The sequence below is a fragment of the Ictidomys tridecemlineatus genome, chromosome 16, assembly GCF_052094955.1.
Source record: "Ictidomys tridecemlineatus isolate mIctTri1 chromosome 16, mIctTri1.hap1, whole genome shotgun sequence".
NCBI lineage: Eukaryota > Metazoa > Chordata > Mammalia > Rodentia > Sciuridae > Ictidomys > Ictidomys tridecemlineatus.
In genome coordinates this window covers 33,622,213-33,644,976 of record NC_135492.1, presented here as the reverse complement: position 1 = coordinate 33,644,976, position 22,764 = coordinate 33,622,213, and the positions used below count along the sequence as shown (strand labels likewise).

Here is a 22,764-nt window from a genome sequence, read left to right as displayed (position 1 = left end):
GTACTAAATATGCATCTATGAGCAATTAAATCAGAAAATTGAAGAGATACCTCTACTTTTGTGTTTAGTGCAAACATTTTTCTCAATATTAAAGCTAGGATTTAAATGTGTGTGCCCATCAATGTCAAATGTGTAAAAATATGTACATATATACTATTATTATTTAGTTATAAAATATTTTGTCTCTTAAAGTGTTATAAGAAATATATGCAGGACTTTGAATTAAGTGAAAAGTGGCAGGCAGATATTAAGTTTTAGGAGCATTTGATTCACATGTGGAACTCAGAAATTTACTGAGCAAAATTTTGCTCACCAGGTACTGTGTTTTGTGTAGGGTTTATATGATAGTGAAAGTCTCCATATTTTTATTTATTCAGCATAATAGGGTCAAGAGTTTTATTTTACCACATAGTGAGTGTATTATGTTCTTCATAAATACTAGTAGAAGGAATATAATACCTGTAAGAAAAAAATTGATAATTATATGAAATAATTCTTGTGTTAATTCATTCTATTTATTCATTTTAACTTGTATATATAGTATAAAATACCATGATATATTTATAGATAAACAAAAGATGTATTTGTCAATAAAGGAAATTCTCATATCACATGAATGTAAAATTATAAAAATCAATTTAATATACTTTAATGTCATGTGCTGAATTCATCCAAATATTATGGCCATAGGCTATGCAAGGTTTTTATAGTCCTTTAAAAAATGTTTTTATGATAAATTTTATAGACATATATGTGTATATTTCTTTGTAAATTTTTTGTTCATATTTCTTTTTAAGAGTCCATTGCCTCTTTAACCTTATTGAGTATTTATGGTATTATCACTCAAAATCTACTAGTTATTTTCATGTCTCTATGTCATGGTAGACAAAAAACATTTTTTGGACATTCTTTAAAAAAGCCAGAAATGTTTGTATATGTTTTACATTTCTCTTGTTCTACTGACAGTGAAGGTAGCTGGTAAATATTTCCTAAATACACAATACTATCTTATGAAGGAAAAAAAAGGCTGTTAATAATACTTTTCTACACTTTATTATATTACTCTTCTTAATGATGTACTCCTCTTGGATACTGTGGTCTCTACAATAATTTTGGTAATATTCTCAACATAATTTTGTCTGTACATTTTATGTTCAACTAATATATAATTTGGATTTATGGTGACTTTGGAATTACTAATATGCTGCACTCCTGATGTAATTACTTTACCTTAATTTCATGTTACATATGCAAAATATATTTATCCCAGTCTAATAGGTATTGTTTTTATTTTTGTCTATTTCAGCCATGACTCCTAATCATACCCAAGTATATTTACCAGAAAAGGGCCTAAAACATATATTTCATGAAGTGATAAGTGCAAAATGTATAAGTTGTAATCTTGAATATTTACCACAAAAGAAAATTGGGAAAACTCCAAGTGAGAGGGAACACCAGAAATCATATAAAAAATCAGGCTTTGTTCTCCACCAGAGAATTTATACTGGAGAGAGGCCCTACAAATATAAAGAATGTGGCAAAGCTTTTAGTATAAAAAAACGTCTTATTTACCACAGAGGAAACCACAATGGAGAAAAGCCCTACAAATGTAAAGTATGTGCCAAAGCTTTTGGTCAGAAATCACACCTTATTCGCCACAGCAGAACACACACTGGAGAGAAGCCCTACAAATGTAAAGATTGTGGCAAAGCTTTTTGTCAAAAATCACACCTTATTTGCCATAGAAGAACTCACACTGGAGAGAAGCCCTACAAATGTAAAGATTGTGGCAAAGCTTTTGGTTGAAAATCATACCTTATTTACCACAGCAGATCTCACACTGGAGAGAAGCCATACAAATGTAAAGACTGTGGCAAAGCTTTTGGCCAAAAATCAACCCTTATTCACCACAGCAGAACTCACACTGGAGAGAAGCCCTACAAATGTAAAGATTGTGGCAAAGATTTTGGTAAAAAATCACACCTTATTTGCCACAAAAGAACTCACACTGGAGAGAAGCCCTACAAATGTACAGAATGTGGCAAAGCTTTTGGTCAAAAATCAGATCTTATTCGCCACAGCAGAACTCACACTGGAGAGAAGCCCTACAAATGTAAAGAATATGGCAAAGCTTTTGGTCAAAAATCAGATCTTATTTGCCACAGCAGAACTCACACTGGAGAGAAGCACTACAAATGTAAAGATTGTGGCAAAGCTTTTAGTCGAAAATCACACCTAATTTACCACAGCAGATCTCACACTGGAGAGAAGCCCTACAAATGTAAAGACTGTGGCAAAGCTTTTGGTCAAAACTCAGGCCTAATTTACCACAGAAGAACTCACACTGGAGAGAAGCCCTACAAATGTAAAGATTGTGGCAAAGCTTTTGGCCGAAAATCAACCCTTATTCACCACAGCAGAACTCACACTGGAGAGAAGTCCTACAAATGTAAAGAATGTGGGGCTAACAACAGAATTTATACAGAAAAGAACCTTTACAAATTGAAAAAAATGCAGCAAAGCTTTTAATAAGAAATCAATTATTTTCACCACTAGGCTACTTATTCTGGAAAGAAGACATATAAATGTAGAGAATGTAGAAAATTTTTAAATTATATATCATATATTACTAGACATCAGAGAGAACACATTGGAGAGAAGCTATACAAATGAGACCATTACTCTAAGAAAGGGACAACATTTAATCCTCACCACAATAACCATAGCTTAGAGAATGTTTTGAAATGTGAAAGTTGACAATGTGTCAATGCCTCCAATATTTATTCACCAATACTCAGAACCTGTGGCTACTTACTGGTTAGAGAAAATACAAATGGAAAAAAAAATGTAGGTACATGTTTCTTAAACACTGCTTATTTTGGAAAATTCATTGTGCCCAGAAACCCTAAAAAGTTAAATAATATATCCAAAATGTATTTCAATTTTAAATTCACTGAACATCTGAAAACTCATACTAGTAGTGAAAATTTAACAGATTTTGTCCAAAATATATGTCTTATATAACAGTGTAACATTTATAATAAATGTGAGAGTATAGTAAAGTTATTATCTATATACTACAGCTTGATGTATATGAGGATCAGTAAAATACAGAACTCATTTAGGTTTAGAAAACAAGTAGTTGTCTTTAGCTTTTTCTTAAATTTATTAAGCATTATCAAGTTATTTTTTAGAAATATCAGTCATAAATATCATACATGCATAGTGAAGAAACATCATCTTTGAAAGAATATAATTGTTTTTTCTAAATCAAATTTACTATTTTAACTTTTGAATACTGAGAAAAGAATTATATGAAATCTATTTTTGATGTTTAACACTGAAGTGTAATATTTTAAACTTTAATTTTTTGTTGTATTTCAGTTTAAGTTTAGGTATTTTTATTTATACACTGAGGCACATTCTTAAGGCCTCTCTCCACTTTTTCAAATGTTGAGACTGTATTGCTAAGTTGCTTGAAACCACACCAGGTTGCTGAGTCTGAATTTAAACTTCTGAAATGATTAAGCTTTCAAATTTGCTTGGATTACAAGCATGGACCATCATGCCAGGTTTACAGTGAATTTTTTTTACCTATATTTACCTTATGTATGCAATATGTCTTTATAACTGAATATTTGTTTATATGTTAACACTCATGTATTGCATCCTGTTGTTAAATGACAGATATAATAGTGTCCCACTTGACTAAATGTTCTGTGTTACAGTAAAACATACTGTTGAGTAAATAATAATCTAGCATCTGTTAATACTTTTACACATTTTAAATAAATTTAATGTGGAATACAATTTGCTTAAGTCAGATCATTATTTTTTTTTTCTGTTTGTATTTATGGTGAAATTAAGAGTTATAAGAAGGATATAGATATAGGAAAATTAGCCCCAGATTTTCATATCTTGAATTATAAATTTTAAAATTTTAACTTTTTAACATTTTAACATTTCCTAATGATTTTAATAGACTGAATTTCCACAAACTTAAAGGTAGCTCTTACAGGAGAGAAGAGCTTTATCTTTCTTGTGTGCATAATGGCCTTCCAGACTTCATCCTCATTGGAGACTTTTCATTTTTCTACAAATGAGGTCAATGATCAGTGTTTTCATGTACATTAGTAAATTCTTACATTCTTGTTATTTTATAGGTAGTGTTATTTCAGGGCAGGAATTAGAGAAATGGATGTGGAGTCAAGGTTGAGTGAGTCCTTATACTTATGACAAAATAATCAATGAGCTATGTTTTATAGTCTCATTTTCTGAGGACCAAGTAGTAAGAGGTAAACTGAGAAGGTTGTATGTAAAGATTATGTTTCTTATTATAAAATGTTGACTTTTCAGCTACAATAGGGTAAAAGCTTCTTATCCTCAGAATCCATACAAAAATCATATTGAATATCATTCACAATTTTAAAAAACATTACATATAATTCATGAAGAACAGAGTTTACAGCAACATATGCTTAAGAACAAGGTCTGAGGGCTGGGAATGTGGCTCAAGCAGTAGCACGCTTGCCTGGCATGCGTGCGGCCTGGGTTCCATCCTCAGCACCACATACAAAACAAAGATGTTGTTTCCGCTGAAAACTAAAAAAATAAATATTAAAAAATTCTTTAACAAAAAAGAACAAGATCTGAAGAAATTGTATACTCTCCAATATAGACATATTTATAACAATTTACTTATACATGAAACTACACTAAATGAGGAAAAATTAATTAGATCAACACACAATGATATAGAAATAAAAACTTGTAAATACTTAAAGAAGAGACCAATAGTGGATGAAGTGTGTTTTCCAATGCTAGGGAAAAATGGACATATAATCAGTTAAAGGTAATTTAAGGAAGATAAGTTATCCACTTGGAGCTAAAACATCATTTGAAAGAAAAAGTGTCACAAAGTAAGCAAAGATTATTCACTTCCATTTGTATGCTTTGTAATATTTTCCAAAAGTATTCTGCTTATTTTATTGCAGTCAAATTGGGAAACAATCCAGAAAGTTAAAAAAGACAAGTATTGCTCTTCTGGTTTTAAAAGCAAGAAAAGGAATAGAGTGAGATTTATTGAGGTAGAAAATTTTACTAGTTACAATTAAAAAAAAGAACTGAGATTACCAGAGTCTAAGTATCATGTATTTCAGCCATCCCTGGCTGCACAGGGCATTCTTGCTTAACAAAGAATTTGTTTACGTATGTATGCTTAAAAAAACATTGCTGTTTTTAGTCAGTCTTTTTCATTAATAACAATGATGTACCTTTCAACAGTTTCCAGCCACAAAAATACAAAATTTCAGAAATCTTCTGGATCATCCTCCCTATATTATGCCACAATATTCACCAGGACAACATAATCTAAACTTTTTGTCAGCCCCATCAAGGCATTCACTTCTGCAAATTTTAAGGCCAAACATATAATGCATAGAAAAGTATGATGCATGGAACAACATAATTTTACTTAGTAAAAATAATTTTTTTTCATGAAAAATATATCCCAACTCCTTTGTCTTGAGATTACATTAGAAAAAAATGAAGTAATTATACTGTGTATTATGACCTTAGGCTATGAGCCTTAAAATTACCTTAAAATACAAAAAAAACTAATGTTTATTTTTAAATATAGTTTTTATATTTTAAATATTCAAATTCCACAGCAATCAATGATACAAAAATATGAGAAAAACAACTGCAGTTTGGTGTCTCATCATGACATTTCAATATCTGCTGTAGATTGCCTGTGGCTTCCACTTTTAATTTTTTTTAAAAATATGATTTTTCCATACAATTTGAGTGAAGTGGAGGACAAAATCTCCTGCATTGTTTTTCTGAGCAAGCCATCATACTTGAAACAACTGAAACCCAAGTCAAAATATGTTTACTCTACATTCTAATTATATCAGTTCTTAACTCATCTAGCATAAAACAAATCCACTTTTCTTCTGGTTGAATATCTTGAGCTAAAAATATGTTACCTGGGAGCTAAAAAAAGTATGACCTAAATGAAGAGATCTTTTTTGCATAAGGCAAATTGCACTTTTTGTATTTGATTTTTCTACCTGTGAAAATCTACATTTATTTTCCTACAATGGTATTATGATTGATGGTGACTTGTGTGATTACAGGAGGCTGTAAATGTGTGTTTGAGTCCTTTCCCTGGTAAAAAAAATACTATAATTTGTACTCTAATAGGAGACTCAAAATGGTGCTAGAAAAACCTATTTTTTAATCTGCCTCTTTATTCATGGTTTTCTAATGGTTTTGATCTAATCAGTTCAGACCATTTCTGATTATTGGGTGTCATCAAGATGTAAATTCCCTATATAATCTTTAGCAATGAGACAATTCTTCCCATTAAAAATAAAAAACATTCTCATAGAGTCTTTGCTATATTCTAAGGAACCACTCTTGTTTTTGCTTTACTAAACAATAAATTCCACATATTTGAGTCCCAAAGTAAATGGTATTACATTAACCTAAGCACCATGAGTAATATAAGAAACACAAGATATCACCTTTGAAATATAAAAACAAATAAGAATCAGAAGTGCTAAGCCATTACCATCTAAACTATACCAGAGCTTTTAACATGTAAACTTAGATGTTCTACTCACTCTCATAGTAAGATGCCTTAGACTCAAAGATATTTAATCACTCACTAGAAGTCACTCAGTGAATGCATAACAGTTTTTATTCTAAAGATTTTACAGAATTTTTCAGTAATACATTGCAAAGTCTCACCTGTCTTCTTTAGAAATAAGAAACAGAGGTTGTATTAGTCTGTTTTATAATGTTACAGAAAAATACCAGAAACAGTCCAATGTATAAAAAGAGATATAAATGCATAAAAATATTTTCTGAGAGGCTGGCGGTGTCACTCAGTGGTAGAGTGCTCACCTGTCACATGCAAGAATCTGAGTTCAATTCTCAGCACCACATAAAAATTAATAGTTAAAAAAAATAAAGGTATTGTGTCCAACTACAACTTATAAATAAAAATATTTTTTGAGTACGTAGTTCTGAAGATTTAAGTGCACTGTAACAGAAACTTCTCAGCTCCTGTGACAGCTCCTTCACCTGCATTACACATGGGGTGGCATTATGGTGAGGGCTCATTTGAGAGTTAGAACATAATGAGACAGGAAGTTAGAGAAATTCAGAAAAAAGACTTGCTCTTTTGTAACAACTGGCTTTAATAAGAACTATGTTGTGACCCATGAAAATTACATTAGCCCTTTCCAACAGCATCTCGCCCAATGATCTAACCACAATTTACTAGATCTCACTACTTAAACATTCCACTATTTTCCAACTCTCTCCCTTTGAAACTAATTTCCAAACACATGAGCATTTGGGGGACATACTCAAATCATAATGAAAGTAAAACGAGGGAGACAATGGTAAAAATGAGACATAGAATGTGATTTCTTAGTAGTTATAAAGATTCTAGCTACTACAATAAAATGCTTTAGAGTATAGAAATTAAAGACAATAGGGAATTTAATTAAATTACTTTTTGAAGAATAAATGAATTTGAATGTGACAAGACTAATGGGCTAGGTATATTAAAATAAGGGAAAAGTCTGTGCAAAAACTCAGTGAATGTTTAGTAAACCATGCCTAGGTATAAAAAGAGAATGCTGGGCTTTCTGATTATGCTATATCAAGCCAAAAGTTTACTGGCTAAAATCTGGTGGCCCTCAAACCAGAGCAAATATTCCTATAAAAGATGCAGTGGACATCAGTCTCAAGAGCTTCCTACTTAAAGTATCTGCTTCCAAAGACTACATAATTCATAGTAATTCTCAGGAGTATTATATTTCTTTCAATTTCAATTTTTAGCTTTCTATCTAGTTACCGCACCATCTCTTGGCCAGATCAATATTTTATTGAACTTCTTAATATATTAATATATACACTATCTCAGATATGTTTGTTTCTATATTGTCAGGGATCTCTCCTAGTGAATTCTGAGATGTGTGAGAGGTTGAACAAGCATAGAAATTTGCTTATGAAATATAAGCCATGTTTTAGGTGGGAAGTAAAAGGAGAAAAGATGCAAAAGTCCTCATCTGAATTTGTATGTGCTGATACTACACAAGGTTATTCCAATGATGTCTGGTTTGGGTTAAGGAAGCAACTTTTCTTATACATATGAAACAAAGTTCATCAAATATGGTTGTTACAGACTTTTGGAGAACACCTAAATTTTTCTTAGTAATTTCTACATTGAAAAACTACTGTTACCTTTAAACAAAACTATCCATTGCAATAAATCTGAAATAATTCTTTAATATTGCAAAACAGAAAATTGATGGCATTATTCACTGAATGCCAATATTTTCCAATAACACCTCATACCACAATATATGTACCTTATATAGTTTAACACCTATAGAAATTCTTAACACAATGGATAGATAATTAAAGTAAAGAGTTAAATGAGACTCAGAAACAACTAATTATAGTAAAAATTATTATTACCTTATTTTAAATACTAGTGCACCCTTTTGCATTTTTTCCCAAAAGTTAATTTTTTTAAACTTTGGTATGATATTTCACTTTATTTAAATACCATTATAAATAGTACTATTTTTTCATATTTACTCTCTGATGCATCTCAAATATGTTTGCATACCCCAAGAGCTTAGCAGATTTCGATACACATTATTCACTAGAGAAACAGTAGTTACTTCTGAAATCTATACTGCTCTTTTCAAATGAGGTCTTGCAGTGTTTTAAAAAATATCTGAAATAATTATAAACTTATTTCAAATTAGCATATAGTAAGTGACTGATAAATATTTGTGAAAAGGATGAAGAAATAATAAGCATTTATATAATCTGTACAATATGGTATGTGTTATTTCATGATTTTAGCTACAACTTATTGAATATTATAACAATCTTACTATGTGAGGAAGGTGTGGGTATGATGAACCAATAATAAATAAATATTGCATGCTGCATTGTTAGTAATTCTCCAAATTTGTTTTTCAAAAATAGACACTCTGATGTGTGGTTTTTGTCAACTCATATTATGAATGAATGAAGTTCTGTAAATGAATAATTGGAACTACATACTTGCATAGGGTGACTATCATTCATTGTTAAAAAAAAAACCTTTAGCTATATAAAATTTTAATACTGTATGTACCATTGTGATATAATGGAATTTTGATAAAATTTACATTAATAATGCTAAAGTCTTTTATTGAGTGTTATATCAGTTTATGAAATCAACTTACTATATGTGATTTCCTCAATTCAAAGTGTCTTATGTTTTAAGAAACTGTGTGGAAATGCAAATTAAAGTTAACATTCTAATATCAAGAGCAGAAGCATCATAGGAAAGATAAAAAACAAAGAATTGGGAGATTCCACCACTATAGATGTAATTTTCTCAACATATTTTCAATGTACCTAACCCACTATTCGTACCAAAATTAATGAGCAAACTTTTCTCATGTTGATTGTGCATGATGCTATTATATAAAATGAAAACAAGCAATTGTGTCAGAGATGCATTTTACAACATTAGTTGAAAATACAATTGATTGATCAGTATCTCACTGACCCCAGCAAATACCTTCTCAGTGTGCAAGATAAATGGGTAAAAATTTTAAAAATCAAGTAAAATTTATGTTAAAGAATAGCAACTATTTTTTCATAAGGAAAATGCTAATGTCTTTTGAAAAAACATGACAATAAACTGTGCCCTATCACATAAGGAAAGCAACAATTCTGGTAAACTTCTTCATTTTATTCTTTGAATATGCCAAGTATTCTTTGGCAAACTTCCACATATATTTTTTTTAATTTCACAGGTGTAAATTATATCTGGTTTCCTCTAAATTGATACTTATTTAATATAAATTTGTTGATAAATTATTTCTGCATGTGCTGATAGTGAAATATAATGAGAAATGGAAGTCATTTAAAGCTCTATGAATTGTAATCCTAGAATGCTGGGAGGAAACTGTATATAATCATGAGAAACATATTGAGTACTATGAATTTGTTCCAGATATTTATTTCCCTGAGTATCCAGTTTTCACATAAACTTGTGCTTTTAAATGAAGCTGACTATTAAATATCATAGAAAAGGCCATCAGAGTAACCAGAAGAAGAAATTTAATAGAAAAACAATCAAATCATAAACATCTGGTTGAAACAAGAACTGGCAAACTGTTGGATCTTAGCTTTTGACTTTACTAAATTTTCTCCTATCATTTTTTTATTATGACTAAGAGGAGAATACTTCTATTAAAACCATGACCAGAAAAATTTATAGCAATTTGTTTTTCTAAAACATGGATAAAATTGACGTGCTAACTCAGGATAGAATCTAATGAGTAAATCTTGTTATGGTAATAAAAAAAAGTATAACTACTCAACATAAATATTGGCCTTTTCAAGAAAAGAATATTAGGGTGAAAACCAATTTGGTAAGATAGTATTGGAATATTTTATATCAAAGAAAAGGCATAAGTATTTAAAATAATTTTGATTATTAGATGCATGTAAAAAAAAGTAGTGTCCAAGCCTGATGTGGTGGTACATTCCTGGAATCCCAAATATCATAGAGGCTGAGGCAGAAGGATCATAACTTCAACGCAGCCTTGGTAACGAAGTGAGACCTGGTCTCAAAATAAATATCAAAGAATTTTGTATATATATATATATATATATATATATATATATATATATATATATATATGATAAAGCACCCAAAGTTAAATCCCCAGTGCCATATAAAAAAGTAGTTTTCAAAATTTACACCCAAATCAGCAGCCTACACTCTATCTGCAAGTATGTAATGTTTTAAAAGGAAACTAAATTTAGCCATACCTACTACTAGTTGTCTTGAAATATATACATAGAAGACCCTTCACAATGTTTTATGTATTCCCATTATTTTTTCTAATTGCAATGAGAAAGGGAGGAAAATCAATTTAACTTATGGGGCCACATCTTTTTCTTCAGGCCTAATGAATCAAATATTAAAAGGATTTAGCATTTCATTGATTATCATTTATGATGTGTGTTCTGTGATTTCTTGCTTAATCTACATTGGACACTTTATTATTTCTGAGTAACAGCATCTGTACAGGCCACCACACCCCACTCTATTTTTTAATAGTTACCAAGTCCCTGTGTTCATGCTTCCTCAGTTAGTTATTCTCTTTTAAAAATAATTATGTGTTGCATTCTTTGTCAACAGAAAATTTATGAAAGTTAAAAACCCTTAAGCATCTTCACAATTTTGACTTTAAGATAGTTTTCATCACAAAACACACCAGAAGTAAGAATGATTTTTTTTCCTCTAATTTATTAGCCTTTCTGACATCCAGTATCAGGACATGAATGCTACACATGGAGGGATGTTCTTACCATCAAGAACAATCAATACTACTTTCTTCAATCCCATTAAATTTTATAAAAAGTGCACATTTTACTGTATTTCATATACAGAACTTGGCTTTCCATTATTTGTGTTTAGTGTGTTTTAACTTTCTTTTTTCATCACTTTGTTTTTCCTGTATTTTCTAATATTCATTTTTTTTGTGGTGAGAAAAATAGATTATTAGAATCTTCTAACTTTTGCTACATTCAATCACTTGACTATTCACTAGCTAATATTTCTATTAAACAATAGTTTTAAAGGTAGGACTGAGGTATGCTAACAAAACTGTTTTCAAGTTCTACTGCAGAATCAGCATAACTTTCTTGAGCTCTGCAGTTAAAACAACTGTTTCTGTCCAAAAACTCTGCTCCCTTTTTAAAAAATTTTTCTTCTATATTTAGTAACTCTCTTTGAAATGAAGCATGGAAAATAGCTTTTTATGTTTTTATTATTTATGGAAATCTATTTTTATTCATCATTGATGGATAATCTGCTTCATTTTAGAATACCAGGTTGAATACTATTTTTCCTTTAAATCTTGAGGTTACTCCGTATTTTTCATCTATAATCTATCATTAAGGATAAATACTTGGGTTTTATTCTTGTTTTCTTGAAGCTGACAATTGTTTTTCATTTCAGGATATTTTCTTTGTTATAAGCACAGCTACTTGAGAAAATATGGAGATATATTTAGCATATTTAAATTTTATTTTCTTGATTTTAGCATTTAATAGAAATAAAATATTTCCAGACCTAATTTTCTTTTCAGTATATACATGTAGGAAAATGGGAAAAATATGGAAAACAATATATCTGTTATTCAGACACCGAAAACAGGCATAGCAGGTGATTGAAACCATAAGCAATAAGTGCAGACTGGTTAGGTGAACTATAACTTTATTTTAAAAATGGTTCTTAATAAGTGCAGTTTGATAAAATGCTGTTAAAACTTATGGGTAAAAAAGAAGTAAAAATAATCAAAGTATACCACTGTAAGAAATACTTGAGGTCTGGCACCTGAGAGCAGACTGTGGAGGAAACTTCATGTTGCGATAGGAAAGAATCCCCCACTTTCTCTTCACCCTCTCACCCACTTAACCTCACAAGAACCCACCATGACGCCCAGAATAAAAGGTCTCAAGTTTAATAGTCACACTCCTTCCAACTACAAAAAGCAGTTACAATTCAACTAAACAAAGAAGCTAATGTGAAAAGTTAAGGGGATCTGAGACATCATATAAAAAGTTAGGTAAAAATAATTCTGTTTTCTATTTTGTGTGTGTGTGTGTGTGTTGTTTTGTCCCAAGTGTGTGGCTATTCCTTGGTCACCTGAACTCAGCAAAGAAACTGTTATTTTGATGAGGTTTTAGTGGGTGACTCACATTTTAAAAAAAATGTTAAAAATTTTTTAAAAAGCCTAATTACAAAAAAAAAGGTGCTACTTTCTCCATCTACATTTTGCTTCTTAAAGTATCTTTTAAAAAAATATTCTTTTTATTCATTTTAGGTGGACACAATATCTTTATTTATTTATTTATTTTACATGGTGCTGAGAATGAAACAGTGCTTCACGCATGCTAGGCAAGCACGCTGCTACTTGAGCCATATCCCCAGCCCTAAAGTATCTTTTCTAAGCTTTGATTTTTATTTTTAATCCTGAAAAGTAGACAGTAAAACAGAATCTGGAAGAATTTACAACCAACTGCATGAGGGTCTCGGAAGCTGAGAGGCTGAAGCAGGGCTGGGAGGAGCAGACCGGAAGTCTGACTAAGGAGCAGACTTCCCTTATACACTGGAGGCCAAATATAACTAAAAAGAGACAAAAATCAATAAGTTTTTGTAAACCAGGAAATGACACAGATTATCCACTTAGTATCAGTTATAAAAAATTTATATAATCAAGAAAATAGGGAAATCATGAACAGGATTAGAAAAATAATAGGTGTAAATTTTATTTTTAGAAGCTTATTGGTGATACATAAAAAATAAAGATGAATTTTATGTTTTGATTTTAAATGGAAGGCAGAGAGGTATGGAAGTCATATAGTACTTCACAAACTTTACTTCGGTTACAAAAGTATAATCAATTGATAAATTCTACTTATTTTACTCTCTATCTTCCTTGGCATTTCACCTGAGGTCACAGAGTGACCAGTAACTAAGCAAATAACTAACCAAGAAGATAGTCACTTAAGTTACACTCTTTTTCAGAAAACCCCAATCAACTTCAGAGCAAAGGTGTGATAAAATACCTATTCATTTTTTTATTTGGGAAAAGGTCCCTTTTGTGAATCAGATAGAAGAGGAAATTGGCCAACCTCTATCAAAATATTACTAGAAATAAATATGAGTTATCTTCATTTAGAAGTAAAGTGAAATAAAATAACACCATTGTACAGTATCTTTCAGGATTACCCTTGAAAAATAAAAAAAATGGAAAAAAAATCTAAAGAGCAGAATACTTTGCAGCACACTTCATCCTTAATTTCACATGGAAAAAGATGTTACCTCAGGTAAGAAGGTACATAACAAGGTACATAAAATAATAGGAAGAAATCAAGACCTGGTCAATGGTTTAGAAGAAACTTATGAATACTATGAAATTTGGGGAGTACAGTAATAAGAATGGATCTCTGAGAGAGACAATGCAGTGTAAATATCATAAGATTTCATGCTATAACATACCAAAGCAAATACATCATGGACATTGAACAAGAAAACCAAGTTGACAACTTGACTTGGCCAGTTGTTTTTATCCAGCCTCTGATGGTGCACAGGATGAATGAGGACTGAGTACCATCATGTTTCCCAGTCCCTGTATTTTATCTATCAAATGCTTCTTCCAAATGTCTAGCTAGCTAGGAGGAGGGGTCTATCTCTAGGTTCTTGTTACAGCATCATTCTTTTCATCATTCTCTCATAATAAATTAACAAGTGGACATCTTTTAACCCTGAAATAATTTTAACCAGAAAGACCCAAACTTTTTTTTTAATTTTGCTTTTACAGACAATAAATGCTAAGCAAGTAACACTAATAAAGTGTCAATACATCATTCCTAAAATTGAATCAGACTACACTTAACAAAAATAATGATATTACTATTGGTCTATGACCATGAGATCCACTGTATTATCATCTAAAAAAGAAACAAAAAGCTGCTGGCCTGGTAGAATTCTGGAACAGGTGATGGTGTTGCTAACACTTCTTAAATTTCACATCATTATATCAGTTTGTACTACCAAGAGACACACTATATAGATCCAGGAAACAGAGTGTCAAATTTTAAGAGTCTTAACTCACCATCACTCCTACTAATGCTCTTGGCAATTATATTTTCTTACGCCACGCCTCTGCATCCTCCACTCTTAGAAATCTTAATTATTTAAGAGGACACTTTTTCAACAGGATGTCAAACAAAATTCAAACTAAACTTTAAACTGCACTTGAGGACTCTAAATTCTATGTACTAAGAAAACAGAAAGCAAGAGGAAAAATTACAATCCTAGCTAGGTCAATTCACTATCCTCACCAGAAGGACATTGATTCCATGTTGCAGTGCTAAGCAAGTACCACTAATAAAGTGCCAATACATCATGCCTAAAATTGAATCAGACCACACTTAACAAAAATAAAAATATTCCTATTGGTCTATGACGATAGTATCCACTGTAAGCAAATATAAAAATTTATTGTATATTTGTAGATAAAAATCAGATGATTCAATTTGAAAACAGATGATCCAATTCTCTACTTTTTAGTATTCACTTTCCATACAGGAATTGTAAAAGTATCAGCGCAGGAGTTATGTCTTGAGAAATTATAGTAAGTAGCCTCAAATGATTTGGGGATGAATATAGAGACCAAAAGAAGTATGTTTAGTGGATCTTAGACTCAAAAATGAGATTTTTGTGGTGTCACTATAGGGAACTATGCTTTATGGCACCATTAGGACTGAAGGATTCATTTCCTAGACAATTGCTGAAAGTGGTCTTTTCAAAATATTTTCATTAGTAGAAGATCGTTTTTCTGGCTATTACCATTTAAGGCTTCCTAAACTCAAGATTGTTTGGGACTCATGTAAATCACACTCCATGTCTCAAGTAGTAAATACATAAGAGTGCAATACAGATCCATAATTTCACTTTGAGTAAGCAGAAGCCTCCTTTGAGATTAGACTGCAACCCCAGATTCTGTGTGCTCAAATGTGCTTTCTTCCCTTTATTTCCATTGTGCTGATCTGAAGCACACTAACTTATGGACTTCCAAGATGCCTAGTCATGGTCTTAATCCACCTCCTGGGAAGCCCTAATTAGAACTCAAATGCATCCTTCATCTACTTCCAGACTTTCTGTTTTCCAGAAGTTCTTGGATGTCTTTTGTCACTGGATATTACCTCCTCTTTTTATTGTGGATATTTATCTCATTTTATGCTTCTCTTTTACTGTTACTTTAATTCATTGTCAGTAAAATAGACTTGTATATATTTTTTTAAAGAGAGAGGAGAGAGAAAGAGAGAGAGAGAGAGAGAGAGAGAGAGAGAGAGAATTTTTAATATTTATTTTTTTAGTTATTGGCGGACATAACATCTTTGTATGTGGTGCTGAGGATCCAACCCAGGCCGCACACATGCCAGGCGAGCGCGCTACCCCTTGAGCCACATCCCCAGCACCAGACTTGTATATTTGAAGATCCAGATCTCTAAATAAAATGGTTAGCTTAGTTTATGGGCTTATAATACACAATCAAAAATTCAATACATTTTAATATGAATTTAGATCCATGAGTAAAATTGGAGGAAATAAAATAGGCTTCATTAGGATGTAATTCTGCACTACAAAATTTCATTATTTTTGACAAAGGATAAGAATTTTGGAAGATAACATGACAACTTGAAAAAGAATCACTATTTTTTATATATAGTTGTGCTTGAAAGAGAATAATTATGTCACCATTAATTGATGATATAATATAAAACAAAAAGCTTTATAACCAAGTTCTGTTTATTTTTGACAAAACATATTTGAAGCAAAAATACCAAATCCATGAATCTCCTCAAAATACTATACAGTGAATAGCATTTCTACACAAATCATATAATTTTTATCATATTATGTAAAATTTCTAGACATAGATGTAGAAGTTAAATACACTAATATTATTTCTCAAGGCATATTTATTCTGAAGCACAGTTCCATAAATCTGCAAATACAATTAAATTTTACTTATTATACACAGATCAGTACCTCAAAAATGACCAAATACCTGGATATATTTTCTTTGACAGATTTCTATTTCCTAGACAATAAGGTCAGCTTTAATATAATATATCTCCTACCTTTTCAGTGACACAGAATTTTTAAATTTTAAGTAAACTGCTCCTATAGGCTCAAAATTTGCCATATAACTATGGTACTAATGCATTAATGATGGATGTCACAAGAAAATTTCTTAGTTCTTTTAAGAGAATTTTTTGAAATGAAATACTATATCAACACATGATCCTTCAAACAAATTATGATAATGCATGCACAGAAATAAATTTGGAATAAAAAAGGTATATATATATATATATATATATATATATATATATATATATATATATATATTAACTACAGGACTTTGAAAACACATGATTTGGACCTAAAAGACAGTTATTTTACTTTGTAATTGTAGGATTTTTATAGCTGTGTGAGGAGTTTTAGGTCTACGTTTTTGTTTTGTGATCTCATGTGCTTCATTTATTCAGATATATTAATGTAATATATGCTTATATGAGTTATATGCCTCTTTCTAATTATAGAATATATTTTCAGAAACTTGGTAATCATACAGCTTCTAAATTAGAGAGCAATTACTATTCAAGCTAGAAAATGCAAAGTGGCTTAAAGAACTCCTCATCCCAGAGTACAGCCTTAGAGTTTTCACATTGTTGATGATCAATAAATTTATATGTTTCATAAAGTTAAGATCTGTTTAATCTTAAAGTAAAAAAATAGGAAGCCAGAAAGGTGCTTCTTAACAGATATCAAGCTGTCATTACTGGGAAACCCAAGAAGTCCTAGAGGGCAGTCTGTCCCTCTGATTGAGGTAATTAAGTAAAATTCAAGTCCTGCTTTTTTCCCCACAACTTTGGCTTTCCTGTGTCATCTTGTTCTTTGTGTTTCAGTGACCAAAAAATGAGATAGGTTCACAATTATTTGTTCATGCTAAAGACAAAAAACAAACAAACAACAAGTGAAAAAAGAACTAAAAAACAGCTGAGTTTGTGAAAACATCAGAAATTTAAGTACAGTGATTAGGATAGGATGAGATTCCACTGACCTAAAAGTTCCTTTAAGAAAAATTAGAATCAGACATTTCCGTTGTGACAGAAATGGGAAAGGGCATATATGTATGTATACAGTCAAATATATATACACACATGAAACTAATACATAAAGAACAAATGAACACAAATATTCCTCCTCTAAACTTGGAAATTATATTCCTGTGTATTTTTAATCCAGGAATGGGAAATTACTAGTACATTCATTGATTTTAAAAAATATTCAGTGTGCTTCCAAACCCTTTTATCATGATCCTCTCATTTGTCATTTCCTAAGTTAAAGAGCAGGGTGTGGAAATTTTTAATCTTTTGAGTTAAATTGGATCCAAAGACTTTATGATAAATATAAGTAGTTTATGGCATTGTGATATTGTCCTCTATGAAATGAAGTTTTTAACATAGAATATCATTTCATTCTAAAATTTAAAAAACTTATAATTACTCAAATTATAGAATTCATATCAATAGTAGTTCTATTTTATTTTATAATATTACAAAAGCAAGTTTATAAATAAAAAATGCTAAGTTACAGATGGGAATATGGCTCAGCGGTGGAGCACTCGCCTAGCATGTGTGAGGTCCTGAGTTTTATCCTCAGCACCACATAAAAATTAAATAAAATAAAGGTTTATAAAATATCAAGGTAAAACTCATGTCTTCTTTTATAATATGTATACAAATAAGTAATTATAAAAATCTCTAGATGACATTCCATATTTAAGTTGTATCATTAGAACTCATTAAAGTTAGAACAAATGGAAAACTAAAATTAATCATTTTTCCATATTAAAAAATGACTCATTTTAGAGGATATAAATTAAAGAAGCAAACGTTGTTAGAACAAAATATCCTCAGTGAACTATACAGAACACAGTTTTCTGGATTGAGCAAAACCGTTAGAGCTGAAATCTCTCTTCTGAAGAGTTAATAAAGTATCAAAAAAAATTTAAAAAAAGTATTTTAAGAGAGATTTGGAAACTTGAATTAAATGGTAATAAAATAAAATAGAAACTGTAACATCTACATGTAATTTTCCACATTGTTGAATTTAAAGTAGTTTGAAAGCTGCAAAAAAAATTATAAGAAATGACAAAGCATGACACCTCCAAATCCATGTGCAAGAGAAATATAAAAGAGGAGAAGGGCATAAATAGTTGAACAAGCATATGTGTGATAAGGCAAGGCTCATATGGGGAGGAGGAAGCCCCGGGCTTCATGTGCCATGGAAAAGTTTGTCCTCTAGGCCAGCATTCATCCTGGCCCGGCCACTCCTCTGCCTTTGCAGAAGTGGGTTGTGCCCTATTTCCTTGCATGGCATTGTCCATTGATCACCAAAAAACCACCTGGAATTTTCTCCTCTATATACACTTATTCCCTGAAAGTATTGTGGGGTGAGTTGTGGCAGAGGGGTTGGCTTGTGTCCCCCCAGCTTCATGGAGTCTTGTTTTGTTTGGAGACACTGAGAGCTCTTTGGAGAGTTACACAAGTACAGACACACACCTAGTTTTCCTGTGGACTTGATGCACAACATTGAGCAGGTGAATTCACTCTCTCTGTCTAAGTTTCCATGATTTTTAATAGAAAAGTGATTGCATCCCTAATTATGAGCATTAGAGTCAATTACCCTGATACCTGAACTTTAGCTCCGGTCAATGAAACAAAAATCTTTGGGAAGTACTCTCAAGCATTAAATCTATGAAGGTTGCAGGAGGTTCCTAGATTTTATGACTAGTATAAAATAAATGTTAATGGACCAAGGTCTTGAGTACATATCATACATTTGTATTCTGGCTTTTATATATTTATAGAGGCTTGAATAGTTTCTTTTTTCTTTGGTACTTGGAATTAAACTCAGGGGCACATAGCCCCTGAGTCATATCCCCAGTCCTATTTTGTATTTTTATTTATAGACTGTGTCTCACTGAGTTGCTTAGCACCTCAATTTTTCTGAGGTTGGCTTTGAACTCACAATCCTTCTGCCTTAGGCTCCCAATGTGCTGGGATAGCAGACAGGTGCCACCTCTCTCAGCTTGAATTGATCTTTAGTTTCTCTACTATTTATTTATCTTTAAGATGGGGCTAATGCGACTTGCTTCCCAATACTATAGTGAGAATTAAATGAAGTCATAGATAGTTGGCACTTAGTGCCTATTGAGTGCTCCATAAGCTAGGGGCCATGACAGGCCTTTGTATTTTTGCTTTGTGGGCACCCAGCTTTAGCTCTTTTTGCAAAGCCTTGAACAACTTAGCAAAACCCTGTTTCAAAAAAATACAAAAATAGGACTGGTGATGGGGATGTTTCTCAATGGTGAAGCATGCTGAATTTCAGTAACTGGTACCAAAAATGTCATTTAATTTAGGTCATTGTAATTATTGTATTAGTATGTTCATTTGTGACCTAGACATATATGGGCATAACATCATTTACCAGTCTCATTTCTCAGTGCCTGAATCTTCTCTCTAATCCTCTCTTCCATCAGTCTAAACTCAACTATTCTTTCTCCATTTTTTTGAGATTCACTTCTTTTTTTATTCATTTTTCTTTTACTTTTTATATATGAGAGAAAAGACTTGACAATTGACTTTCTACATCTGATTTGTTTCATTTAATTTGATGTTCTCCAGATTCATTCATTTTCCACAAATGATATAATTTTATTCTTGCTTATGGCTGAGTAGAATGAGTAAGCTTGTAAAAATATATGTAGATGCTATTTTCTGGGGATGTCACCTGCCAGCACAGAGAACCTTCAGTGTCGAAGCTCAGCCTGCCATTGTGTGAACCAGGGAATTAAGATGCAGGAAGCAAAAGGTCAATTTTGAGGTCTTCCAATCTGTGGCTCTGACTACTTGTACATGCACCAACCAGCCTGGTAGCTTCCAGAGTGTCCTTCATTGTCTGCATTGATGACTAACCTGTCTTAGTGGTCTGTTTTTCAGTACAGTTTTGTTCTCAAGAGGAGGGAGTCAATGTGAAGGTAAAATCTCCTGATTCTCTAAGTGTCAGATGTAGGATTTGGCTCCTTCCCTCAATTCTTTCCCTTGTGTCTATTCATAAAACTGCCTTTATCCACTTTACATTAGTCCTCTCCTCATGTGGCACCTTTGTATTCATTCTGCCCTAAACTCTGGTTGGAGGTAGAGAATCTAGAGTCAGAGCAGGCCTGGGCCCACTGGCCACATGAACTGAATTATTTTATTTATTTTACTTTTTACTTTTCAAGGATTCATATTTCCCATGTTGCGAAGTGCGGTTGATAGCTGGTAATGGTGACACTTAATGACATCAGGAGCAATTGATGACCATGTTTTAGACTATTGTTTTTGAGAATTTTATCCCTGACTTCTTCAATGGCAATAAGAACTCCATGAGTTGAAGCCATGTTTATACCCATGTTGCAGGACAGGAATACTCAGCTGTGTTGAGTTAACTTGCTTAAGGCCACACAGCTAGCAAATGGCAGCTTCATTGTTTCTGTGGGAACAGAGGGAAAAATGCACAGATGAGCATGGTAAAGTGTTGGCACATAATGATCAGGTCATAAAGTAGGAAAATGATGTACAAGTGCAATGGGAGGCCTGGCTCTAACCAGGATACAGGCAGGGCAACTGAGGAGGTGAGAGCAGAGTCCAGAGTGCAGGGTAGAATGAGGCTTTATTCCTATCTTAAAGAGGTAGTTTAGATTGTTACACCACAGGAGGCCTGCACCTGCCTTGCAGGGATGGGGCCAAGTTGGTGGTTCCCAAGTTTAACATGTAGAAATACAGAATATCAGGATTAGGCTTGGTGAAAAGCCCCAAGCTCCTTGCTGTTGTATGTGCATGTACATAAGCACAATACATGGTGGGATGCCCAGAGAGTTGATAACCTGTGTAAAATTCAGGGAAGTGTTCATATTGAAGGAACAATTGAAAAGACAGAATTATCACCTTAAATATATTTTAGTCTGTTTGGACTGCTCTAAGGAAATACTAGAAACATACACCTTACAAGCAAAAAAAAAAAAATTCATTTGTTGACTTCTGAAAGCTCAGATGTCCAAGATCAAGTTTCCAACAGGTTTATTGACTATTGAGAACCTACTTTTTCATAGATAGCTCCAATTTGAAGGTTTGTGTCCCCTTGGGTACCTTGGTTGAACTCCTCTTCATTAAGGTGATTGTATTAGAAGGTGAGTCATTGGAGAGGTGTTGAGGTCCTGAGGCTGAAGTCTTCATCAGTGGAATTAATGCTCTAATGAACAGTGCTACAGGCTATCTGGCTTCTTCCACCACATGATGACACAGCCAGAAGCTTCTACCCATTAGAAATGTCCTTTCCAAACATTGAATTGCCTTGTGCCTTGATCTTACACACTGTAAAAAATGAGTGTCTGTTGCTTATAAACCACCCAGTCTACCATAGATTATTATAGCAGCTTGATGAGAGTAAGGAAGTACACCATCTCTGTCCTCACAGGATAAATTGAGAAGTTTCTTGGCAGCTTTCTTTAATAAATGACAATAATTCTATTCCATGACTTAATAACCTGCAGGACTCCACCTTTTTCTGCCTAGGCTCATGATAAACTACCACAATATTAAAATACATACTCACACAGGGTCTAGGACTGGTCATTTTCCCTGAAGTGTGTATAGCCAAGCTTCTGAAACCTGGACCTGAAAGCAACTGTCAAGTCCTCTCTGTGTTCTTGGCATTAAATTTTCAAAGAATTCTTCAGTGTATATTAATAGTCATATCTGTGTATTCACCAGGCTGCTCACACTAGATAAGAAGTGGCCCCTGCCCTTGTAAACTCCAGTCTAATGGAAAAAGCATAAAACTCATGTTGTCCCTTGCTGTGCTGACACTAAACATTGCACATGAATCCTGTGATTCTTTATTGCCAATTACTGGTCAGTAAATGTTACATCACAGCAAGCATTGCTACTTTAGGTAAACATTTTGTTCACATTGAAGAAAAGATCCTGGAAATCATGAAAGCTTAAGAAATTAATTAGTCAAAGAATAGTATGGTT

General features: G+C 32.2%; 1 pseudogene; it reads left to right on the top strand.

Annotated features, from left to right (window-relative positions):
- Positions 1-1,308: 1,308 nt before the first annotated feature.
- On the top strand, positions 1,309-2,529 carry LOC144371298 (uncharacterized; annotated as a pseudogene).
- Positions 2,530-22,764: the final 20,235 nt, after the last annotated feature.